The 10,556-nt window shown below is 43.1% G+C and overlaps 2 long non-coding RNA genes across 2 annotated transcripts; both read left to right on the forward strand.

The window, feature by feature from the left end:
• The first annotated feature begins 668 nt into the window (after nt 1-668).
• On the forward strand, nt 669-1,847 carry LOC310745283. Its single transcript, XR_014540062.1, has 2 exons — nt 669-725; nt 1,335-1,847. It is a non-coding gene; the product is annotated as an uncharacterized lncRNA (long non-coding RNA).
• A 5,554-nt stretch (nt 1,848-7,401) lies between these two features.
• Nucleotides 7,402-8,239, forward strand: LOC310745081. Its single transcript, XR_014539910.1, has 2 exons — nt 7,402-7,666; nt 7,947-8,239. It is a non-coding gene; the product is annotated as an uncharacterized lncRNA (long non-coding RNA).
• Nucleotides 8,240-10,556: the final 2,317 nt, after the last annotated feature.

A 10,556-nucleotide genomic window follows, 5' to 3' on the forward strand; every position in this document is an offset into this window, starting at 1 on the left:
GATTTGACAGGATTAGGGTCTTGACACCTTGCTTGAGGGATTATGGAGGACAGGGGAGGTGTGATGGGGTCCTAGAGAAATTGAGCAAATTGGTACGTTGATTTTCTATGAATTTTATAGATTTTAGTCCCTTTTGACATTGACAATTGGAAATAAATTGATATATTGTAGCGAAGAAGAAGGTGAAGAAGACATGCCCCCCCTTCCGTATCAGTTTATTATCGTTGATGCTCTGTAATGTGTTTTTAATTTTGTACACCACCCTGCGATCTGTTAAAGGTGGTATATAAACTGAAGAATAATAATAATAATAGGAAACATTACCAGTGTAGGGAGGGGGTCGTGTATTCAGAGTGCCCCTAGCTCTCATTTGTTAAAGTTACAGTTGTAATATCTGCCTGAGTCAGATGCTGCTCCCACTTAAGCTGAGTCAGTAGATTTTCACTAGTGTCACAGCAGCTGTTTACAAAGGATGCTCCAGCAAAAGACAAGGATGAGCAGCAAGATCCCATTGAAGACCAACAGACATGCAGCTAAGGTGCCCTTCAACAACTTAACACTGACATCACCCACAGGGTTTTTCACCAAGGACACCGGCATGCTTCATTATGATGCAATCTAGGCAGTCAGGCATTTAAATCAAAGGGGTTTCTCCCCCCACCCCCAGCTACTGTACTTGAAGTGTGATTCACTGTGAGTAAGGGCGATTGAAGCAGTCCCTTTGGGTAAGGACAATGCATGCTGGGTGGTTATTCACTCCTCTGTGTTGCCTTGGCTTAAACAGGGGCCAGCAACCTTTTTCAGCCGAGGGCTGGTCCACCATCCCTCAGACCTTGTGGCGGGCCGGACTATATTTTGAAGGGGGGGGAATGAACAAATTCCTATGCCCCACCAATAACCCAGAGATGCATTTTAAATAATAGCACACATTCTACTCATGTAAAAACTCCAGGCAGGCCCCACAAATAACCCAGAGATGCATTTTAAATAAAAGGACACATTCTACTCATGTAAAAACACGCTGATTCCCGGACCATCTGCAGGCTGGATTGAGAAGGCAATTGGGCCGCATCCAGCCCCCGGGCCTTAGATTGCCTACCCCTGGCTTAAGAGATAATGACAACATCATCAGCTCTGTTTTATGGAGTCAAGCCACATGGATTTCTTTTACAAGCATACGGATATGGGATCAAGGGCAGGTAGCGTTTACGTAGATTAGAAATGAGTTCATGGCTACATCTGCAGACACGCATCGCTCTCGGGCAGCTGCATCTCAACTGTACTTTCTTTCATTTCCCAGTGCAAAGAAACTTTTCTCTCTTTTTTCATTACAGACTGAAGGCTTCTCAGGGAGAATTCCACTCCCACTTACCCTTGAACACAGAATCCAGGTGGCCGTTGAATTGCCCTGACCCTGGACAGTTGCCAGAAAGCCATTTAAGGCTGCCAAATGAAGCAGCAAAGGGCCTCTGGGAGAGGCTGCTGAAAATGCCCTTTCCGCAAATTAGCAGGAAAAGAGCAAGTAGCTTAGACCTCACCGACATTCTTCTAATATTTGAAGAGTCTCCAGCAGCATCTCCTGACTCTTGCAGCTGCTTTCCACTTTAGGCATCATTTGCACATCTCCTGGCAACTTCCTGACTCAATCCAACTGAAAACCACCCCAGCTGCCAGAGATATCTTTCTACTAACAGCAGCAGGATTCATAATCTGTTGTTCAGTGGCTGCTCTCAGAGACAGCTTCCAGGGCAGCACTTGGGGGATGAAAAGGTGGCACAAACTAAAATAAAAAAAATATTGGGGGGGGGAGAGATATTACTAAATAAAGAACCAATGCTAAAATGTGAGTACCTAATGCATAGCTGATCCAAAAATAAAAATAAAAATCAGCAGGTAATGATGCAAGGTAATAACATTCCAAAAATCCAGTCATAAGAGACTGGGAGTTGCCTGACTGCAATGACCATGACTCCAACTATAGGATATTAACAGCTTGTCATAAATGATAGCTGCAATCCTATACCATTTACCAAAAAGTAAGCCAAAGGGACTTCAGTGTGACTTACTTTGGAGTAAAGATGTATGGCACAGCACTGCACTGCATGTTCTCTTTCCTTCAAATATTGTGTTCTTTTGACCTCCAGTTCCTTACCTAAGGCACAATATGATCTGTTCATTAGCTATTCCTTGTCCTTCATTTAGCACACAATTCATCCTTGTAAGTCAGTAACATCGGGTTTCTTCCCCCAATGTCCTGAACTTAGCAGGTGCTGTTTGCCCTTTTCGTAGTGTTGCTTTTACGCAAGACTTAAAGGAAGAGACTTATCCACTCGATGTTCATTCAGAAAGTACATCCTGCAAGGTTACAATTCAAGGACAGGAGTGGGGAACAGGACAGGACAGGACTGGTTTATACCTGTGGCCAGTTGCCAAGCAATGCCTTAGTGCCAGGTAACTGATAGGTGGTGCGATAGCTGTGAGATAGCTCAGTCAGTAGAGCATGAGGCTCTTAATCTCAAGGCCGTGGGTTTGAGCCCCACATAGGGCAAAATATTTCTTCATTGCAGGGGATTGTACTAGAATGATCCTAGCAGTCCCTTCCAACTCTATGATTCTATATTTCTCATATGAACTTATCGTTTACCCCGGTGCCTTGGAAGCTTCATAGAAATTACTGCACCACAAAACCATGGCTTAATTCCTCTGGGATCAGCCCCAAAGTCTAAGAAGCAGTAATGGTGAATACCTCTACTGCAGTGTTTTCCAAACTTGGGTCTCCAGCTGTTTTTGAACTACAGCTTCCATCATCCCTGACCTGGAACCCTTGAAATCTTGCACTGCTTTGTACTGGGGTTGCATGCAAGGGTATGTTTAAGAACACCGGGGCAATTTAGCTGATGGGGAGGAAGCATCCTAGGAAGGTCAGAGGCCACTGGTTTTTAGTATTTGCAAACCCTGAAGGAGAGTCCCCACACCCATTGTTCAGCCCAGACACTGAGGTCCAGCTCCGAGGGCCTTCTGGCAGTTCCCTCCTTGCGAGAAGTGAGGTTACAGGGAAGCAGGCAGAGGGCCTTCTCAGTAGTGGCACCCGCCCTGTGGAACGCCCTCTCATCTGATGTCAAGGAAATAAACAACCACCTGACTTTTACAAGGCATCTGAAGGCAACCCTGTTTAGGGAAGTTTTTAATGTTTGATGTTTTATCGTGTTTTTAATATTCTGTTGGAAGCCACCCAGTGTGGCTGGGGAAACCCTGCCCGATGGGCGGGGTATTATTATTATTATTATTATTATTATTATTATTATTATTATTATTATTACTATTATTATTACTATTTTTATTATTATTATTAAAGCTCTAGCCTGGCCTGACATTATCTAAATGAACATGATATCTAAATATATGAAAATGGCATGCAACTAAAATATGCAGCAATAACAGCAGCCCTTCAAATTCGGATATGTTTACAGAAGGTAGTCCTTGGTGTGGAACAGGTTCCCTGACCCTGCCCTGCTGGGAGTAGGAAATGAGACTAAGTACAAATCTTTAATATGCCCTAGGTCTTGCTAGCTGGGAATGATGGGAGTTGTAGTCCAAAAAACAGCTGGGGACCCAAGTATGGGAAACACTGCTTTACTGGAAGGAGAAGTGAAAATCAACCAACAGAAAGGGTTTGAGTCAGAAAGGGTAAGGGTTTAATCCTGGGACCTGGAGTTGCCCCTGACCTCAGGAGCACTATTAAATTTTGCCTGTAAACATTATCAAGTAAAAGGTTGCATTCAGCCATTAACAGTAGCTGGAATTTCCAAACAGAAGGCAATCTGCCAAATACATTATGTACTCAGGATGGTCTTTGATTATGTTTTTTCAGGCCAAATTTTTTTTTTTAAATCAAGCTTTTCTTCTTTTTTTAAACTGCTGTTTAGAAAAGATTCTAGGTTTCCTTTCTTCATAGATGGGCGATGGAGGGGGGGGAGTTAAAAGGAAGTGCTACATTTTTTTAAACCACCTGTGAGCTCATGAAAAAGCCTGAGACTTGAAAGGAAAAACAGACAGAGGTGCTTAACCAAAACAGACAGAATATCCCTTGAATCACCACAAAAATAATTTGCCTTCTAATGTGGGGAGATTACTCACAAGAACTGGCAGCTATGCAAATAACCTTCACAGCGTTTGGGAATTTCCGCCCCCCCTTCCACAACAGATTTCAAAGAAGGAGCTTGCTTTCAGGAAGAAAGAGAGAAAGAGTCCAACATGACTCAAAAGCAGAAAATTGCAGGATGTTGCTTATTTACAAAGCTTACTTCAGATTTTCTATATCCAGTGCTACATTTTGCATGCCAAGACCTAGGGCATATTAAAGATTTGTATTTAGTACCATTTCCTACTCCCAGCAGGACAGGGTCAGGGAACCTGTTCCACACCAAGAACTACCTTCTGCAAACATATCCGAATTTGAAGGGCTGCCGTTATAGTTGCATATTTTAGTTGCATGCCATTTTCATAAATTTAGATATCATGTTCATTTACATAATGTCAGGCGAGGCTAGAGTAATAATAATAATAATAATAATAATAATAATAATAATAATATATTATTTATACCCCGCCCATCGGGCTGGGTTTCCCCAGCCACTCTGGGCAGCTTCCAACAGAATATTAAAAACACAATGAAACATCAAACATTAAAAACTTCCCTAAACAGGGTTGCCTTCAGATGCCTTGTAAAAGTCAGGTGGTTGTTTATTTCCTTGACATCAGATGGGAGGTCATTCCACAGGACAGGTGCCACTACCAAGAAGGCCCCCTGCCTGATTCCCTGTAACCTCACTTCTCGCAGGGAGGGAATCGGCTGAAGGCTCTCGGAGGTGGACCTCAGTGTCCAGGCTGAATGACGGGGATGGAGATGCTCCTTCAGGGTTTGCAAATACTAAAAACCAGTGGCCTCTGACCTTCCTAGGATTCTTCCTACCCAGCAGCTAAATTGCCCCGGTGTTCTTAAACATACTCTTGCATGTAACCCGTCTCCAGGGAGTGCAAGATTTCAAGGGTTCCAGGCACTAACCCAGGGTCCGTGTTTCCTTTTGGAAATGAGGCAAAGCGGAGACTGTGGTGTCCTTATGATATATGGTTTATTTACACATATCTACAACCTGAGCCTATGACAAAGGGGTTCACGGCATCAACACCCCAAAAGGGTCTTGCTTCTCCCATAGCCACAGCCAAACAGAAATCAAGCATTGTGCTCTGCCTACTGCTTTGGTCCCATAACGCCTAACTTTAAGGTTCTAGCTCACATTGCTCCTAACTCTCTATCCTCTAAGCTCTGGCTTTCTCTGTTATGGGCTATTTGCCATCTCATGCCAAGTCCCTTTGATCCCATGTTCTCTTAATAACCCATCACCCAGGCAATCACGTCAACACAAGAGGCTAGCCTGGCTTAATTAGCTTTTACCACTTGTTAGATCCATGCACTATCAGTGTCCAACGCACAGCTCAGCACCTCAAGCCTTAATTAAATTCTAACACTTGCTGGATCCTGGGATGAAAGTGGTCTGGCACTCAGAAACTCATAACACTACTAACTTCCAGGGGTAAAAGCAACTGACAAATCATATCACTTGCAAATTCAAAAATATCCAACCATCTGGAAGGATCCTTTGATATAACTATGAAATTGTAGAATAATTATTTGAGCCTTTAAAAAAAGTTTCCCTCGTTTTTATAATATATCTCTGCAGAATAAGGACTAGCAGATTACTTTTTTAAAAATGCTAGTAACTAATGGATGAAAAGCACAGAAAGGTCTTGGTAGACACATGCAGCCCAGAGCTTGTGGATTAATCATCCTTGAGGTAGGACATTGAGATTGATACAAACTTGCAGAGCAAAGTTTTAAGCCAGATGTACTGATGTGACTTTCTTCTTCTGCAATGCTGTGATGGATGATCATCTTTCCTGAAACGGCAGTCTCAACTGAGCTTTCTAGTAAACCTGTGATGACGGGAAGACAGTTTGCTGTTTGTCTAGCAGCTTTTGTTGTTGTTCTTTTAAGTGAAGCCTTTTTGCTTTTAAAAAACGAGAGAGGAAACACTTTTTTAAAAAAAAGATAAGAGGAATGGCTTTCCTTAAAAACAAAATCAGTGGCTCCACCAATCTCAAGTGTGTTTTAGCCAGTCTCCCTGGCTTCCCACATTTCAAGTAAAGCTCAGGGCAAGAGAATAGGCGGTAACTTCTCCCATGGGGCTTTTCAAATCAGGCAGCACAAACAGCTGGGGAGGCTGCAAAGTGCTGGGAAAATGTTGAATGGAAAGAAAAACACCCACATAGCTGTTACAACATAATAGGTTTTGGTAGCCATGGAAGAGCTAGCATGTAGAGTTGCTGCAAGTCATGCTGAGATACTTTTCTGAGAGCCATTTGGATAATGGTTTGTACTTGGGCCAGAGAGATGTTGAATTACAGTCTCTGCTCAGCCACAAAATTCACTGGGTATCTTTGAAATATCACTTGGAATGGGCCACGACTGAGTGGTAGGGCACACACTAAAAGTTCACTTTCTAATTGTTGCCAAATTAGTCTCACCAGCTGGAGGATTGATGAGAAATCCTCCTGGCAATGATCTCAGTGATCAAGCTGGGATTTCAGGTGATCCCTGAGGTAACCTGGACCTAAGTGGCTGAGGGCTTTGTAAATCTGTTCTAAGGATCAAATGGGGAGAATCCTTAAATGGGGTCAGGATACTACTAGGAGAAATAAAAAGAAAAAAGGTCCTGGTCTAAGATTTTATATTTATATCTACACAAAGAGAGTACTATGTATCTAAGTTAAAAGGTAAAGGACCCCTGGACAGTAAAGTCCAGTCAAAGGCGACTGTGGGGTTGCGGCACTCATTTTGCTTTCAGGCCAAGGGAGCCAGTGTTTGTCTGCAGACAGCTTTCTGGGTCATATGGCCAGCTTGACTAAACCACTTCTGGCACAATGGGACACCGTGACAGAAACCAGAGCGCACGGAAACACCATTTACCTTTCTGCCGCAGCGGTACCTATTTATCTAAAGTACTTGCACTGGTGTGCTTTTGAACTGCTAGGTTGGCAGGAGCTGGGACAGAGCAACGGGAGCTCACCCCATCACGGGGATTCGAACTGCCAACCTTCCAACTGGCAAGCCCAAGAGACTCAGTGGTTTAGACCATAGCACCACCCGCTTCCTGAATAAACAAGCACACAATCACTGATAGGTCCACCCACCATTGTGAGGCTCAAAGCAATGAAGATGATGCCTCCCCAGCTGTTGCCATTGGCTGTGGGTTTCTTGTGATGTCACAAAAGCACTTGGCAACTGAGTGGATATAAAGGCAGACCAAGGGGAAAGCCCCTTTCTGTTTCCATCAAGACACACCTGGCAATGAATGTGACATTCAGCACTGCCCAGGTTTCTTCCACTTGGAGGAGGCAAAGTGGTGAATGGAAGGAGGCAATCCTCTGGCAGTGGGATGCTAGGGAGCAATAATAAGGCAAGTTTGCTTGCTTGAAGGCTGCTGGTATCCGTGGTTGGAAGCTGGCGGACGTCTCATGATGGACCTAACAGTTGCTTCTGGCACAATGGGACGCCATGGTGGAAACCAGAGCGCACGGAAACGCCGATTCCCTTCCCGCTGCAGAGGTACCTATTTATCTACTTGCACTGGCATGCTTTTGAACTGCTAGGTTGGTAGGAGCTGGGACAGAGCAACGGGAGCTTACCCCGTTGCGGGGATTCAAACCACCGACCTTCTGATCGGCAAGCCCAAGAGGCTCAGTGGTTTAGACCACAGCGCCACCCATGTCCCTATATCTATCTATCTATCTATCTATCTATCTATCTATCTATCTATCTTAATGTAAGAATCAATGGATGGATGGATAATGTAGATATATTTATGTGTTCTCTTTGCTTTCAACAGATTTAGGCTGAAAAGGAGCATGTGCACTGAAAGTTAACAGCTGAGCAAACTTTTTAAAAAATGATGAATTACTCCACATTTACCGATAGCGAGGTCATCGGAAGGCACTTCCTCTTTAACTGCCAAATGACACATTGCCGTTCTGAATGCTCGTGTATCCCATGTGACCCACTTGGCGTAACCAAAATGAAGGAGAGCAGCTGGGGAGAGCCGAACGAAGGAAGGATGTGGTTACTACTCGGAGGAAGAGAAAGCAAACATTAAAAAAAATAAAGAATGCTTTCTTCAAAGTCTTTTCCAGTCTATAAAATCTCTTCTTTAAGTTGGCTTGTGTACACAGAAGCTTGCCATAACAGGAAGTTAGTACCTTTTGGAACATCTCTTTCTACTTTTTCAGCCACCCGTGCTACTATTTCCTTTCGTTTCCTTTGCCTGCGTTCTGACATTCTGGTTTGGGGATCCCTTTTCTTTCATTAAAAGTACCCCACATCAAAAGCTCGCTGAAACTAGCACAGAAGAAAGGAGCAGGGCATGATCCTGGCAGCGTAAGCAAGGAAAGATACAACTGCCTGATAGGCCGCTCCTCTCACCAGGTGGCTCAGGACAGATGATGCTCTTCTGAGTAGCTGGTGATGCGGAAATAGACAAAGAGGTTTAGACACACTAAGTAAAAATACGTGGAGGCTCAGAAGCTTTTATCTGGGCTGCAAACTACCCCTGGATATATCATAATAGAGCAATCCCCCATTTTCAAAAGCTTTAAAAGAAAAGAGATGGATTTCCACCCACCCCCTTCTAATTGAAGGGTTTAGGGGTTGCCTTTTGTTTGTTTGTTTTCAGGACATCCTGGGATTCCTCATCAATTAATGGGGGGGAGGAAATCACTGGTCATTTTTTTTAATGTGTTTGCTGTAGAATCCTCTTTATTGCAGGCAGTATTATTATAGCTGAATTCCAGGAATGAGCATAATTGTACCTTTTAACTAAATCAGGTTGACCTTATAAACCTATAGTATGGCAAGCGAATCGTATTCCCTTTCTCGTTTTTAATGTTTGTGCTTGTAGTTGAATGGGCAGTTCTGTCTGAAGGTCAGTTTTTTAATGTCAGCTGGGTGGAACTTTGTGTTGTTGTTTTATTATTGCTACCCAGTGGTTTTTTTTCTGGGGGGTACGCATACCCCTCAACATTTTGTGAATCTTTGTACTTTTGTCCATTTACGGTATTTATTTCCCCCAATTAGAACTGTGAAATGGTGATATTCTTGAGTCAAAATGAGAGTACTCCTAAACATTGTTTAAGAAAAAAGCAATGTTACTACCACTGTTATAGCATGATTTGTTTGTTTTTCCGTTGGTTTTGAATATGCTGTGATGGAGTGTTATGGCTTTTTAATTGCAGTTTGGCACTGTGGGGTGCCTATGAGCAAAGAATGCAGCGAAGATGTTTGCTAAATATTACAAATGACACCCTTGTGTGTGGTACGTATCTAATGAAATGTATTTAGTATGAGAAGGGGAGAGATCAAATTGACTAGTGAGCAGCAAAGGCAGAACCTGAGTGAGCAAAACATCATGTGCATTACAGCATAATTTTGTTTAAGTATCACATTTGTTATAGCATCATTATAGACCCTTTACAGATGGGCCAGTTTATTCTCCCATAGTGAGCCATTGCAGATGGACGCTCAAGAGAAAGCCTGGTGATTATGAGGAGGAGAAATTTATTTATACTTTGCATTTTTCCTTGATGGGACTGAAGGTAGCTTATAGACAAAAATAAAATAAAAAAATGCTAAAAAGGTAGGGGAAAATATTTTTTTTAAAAAAGGTTAAACATTGAAATAATTAAAATGATATACATATTTTAAAAATCTATTAAAACCACACCAATAATCACAATAAAAACAGCATGGCACCAGCCCATTAGTTAAAAGCAGTCCATTCCCAGAAGCCTGTTGCATCAAGAAAGTCTTCACTGCTAGCAGAAAGACAAGGAAGGAGCCAGGAAGGAGCCATGTATTGTGACCTTAAAACTCTCCAACTCTCTTTATGATGTTATGAAAAGAACAATCACCATTCTTCCTGCTCTGAAGCCTTCTCACAGATGCCTAAATCTCCTCCTCCCCTGGGTCCTTTCCAAGCAATCTGAGACTATGCCAACGCCTCTGTCTCTGCTCCTCCCTCTTCATCCCTGTTTGAGTCCTGGGAGGCTGAGGGAAGGGAAGCTTGTTGCAGCAGGAGACACCCTGGCTTCTTCAGCAACCTGACTCATCTCTCTGCCTCTTGGTCTCCCTCCTCTCTTGTTTCAGCATCTGCCTCTGATTCTGCCACAGACTCTCCTAGCTCACTAAGCCCTGTTACTCCTTCAGCTTCTGCCATCTCCTCTTTCCAGTCGTCTCCCTCTTCTCCCTCTGACTGTGGGGATGATTAGGGAGGCAGGAGAGGATATATTATTTAGCGATATCCTTCCTAACTTGCGCTAGCAAGTTCCATATTCTAACAGAGTTCCAAACATTCCCCTTTTTAAATTATGCAGCGACCAGCTTGTTGCTGACTTATCTATTAAAGATTCCTTCCTGGTAAAATCCCTTCTCATCCCACTTAAAAAGA

Source organism: Podarcis filfolensis (genome assembly GCF_964270895.1).
Source record: "Podarcis filfolensis genome assembly, chromosome: 11".
Taxonomy (NCBI): domain Eukaryota; kingdom Metazoa; phylum Chordata; class Lepidosauria; order Squamata; family Lacertidae; genus Podarcis; species Podarcis filfolensis.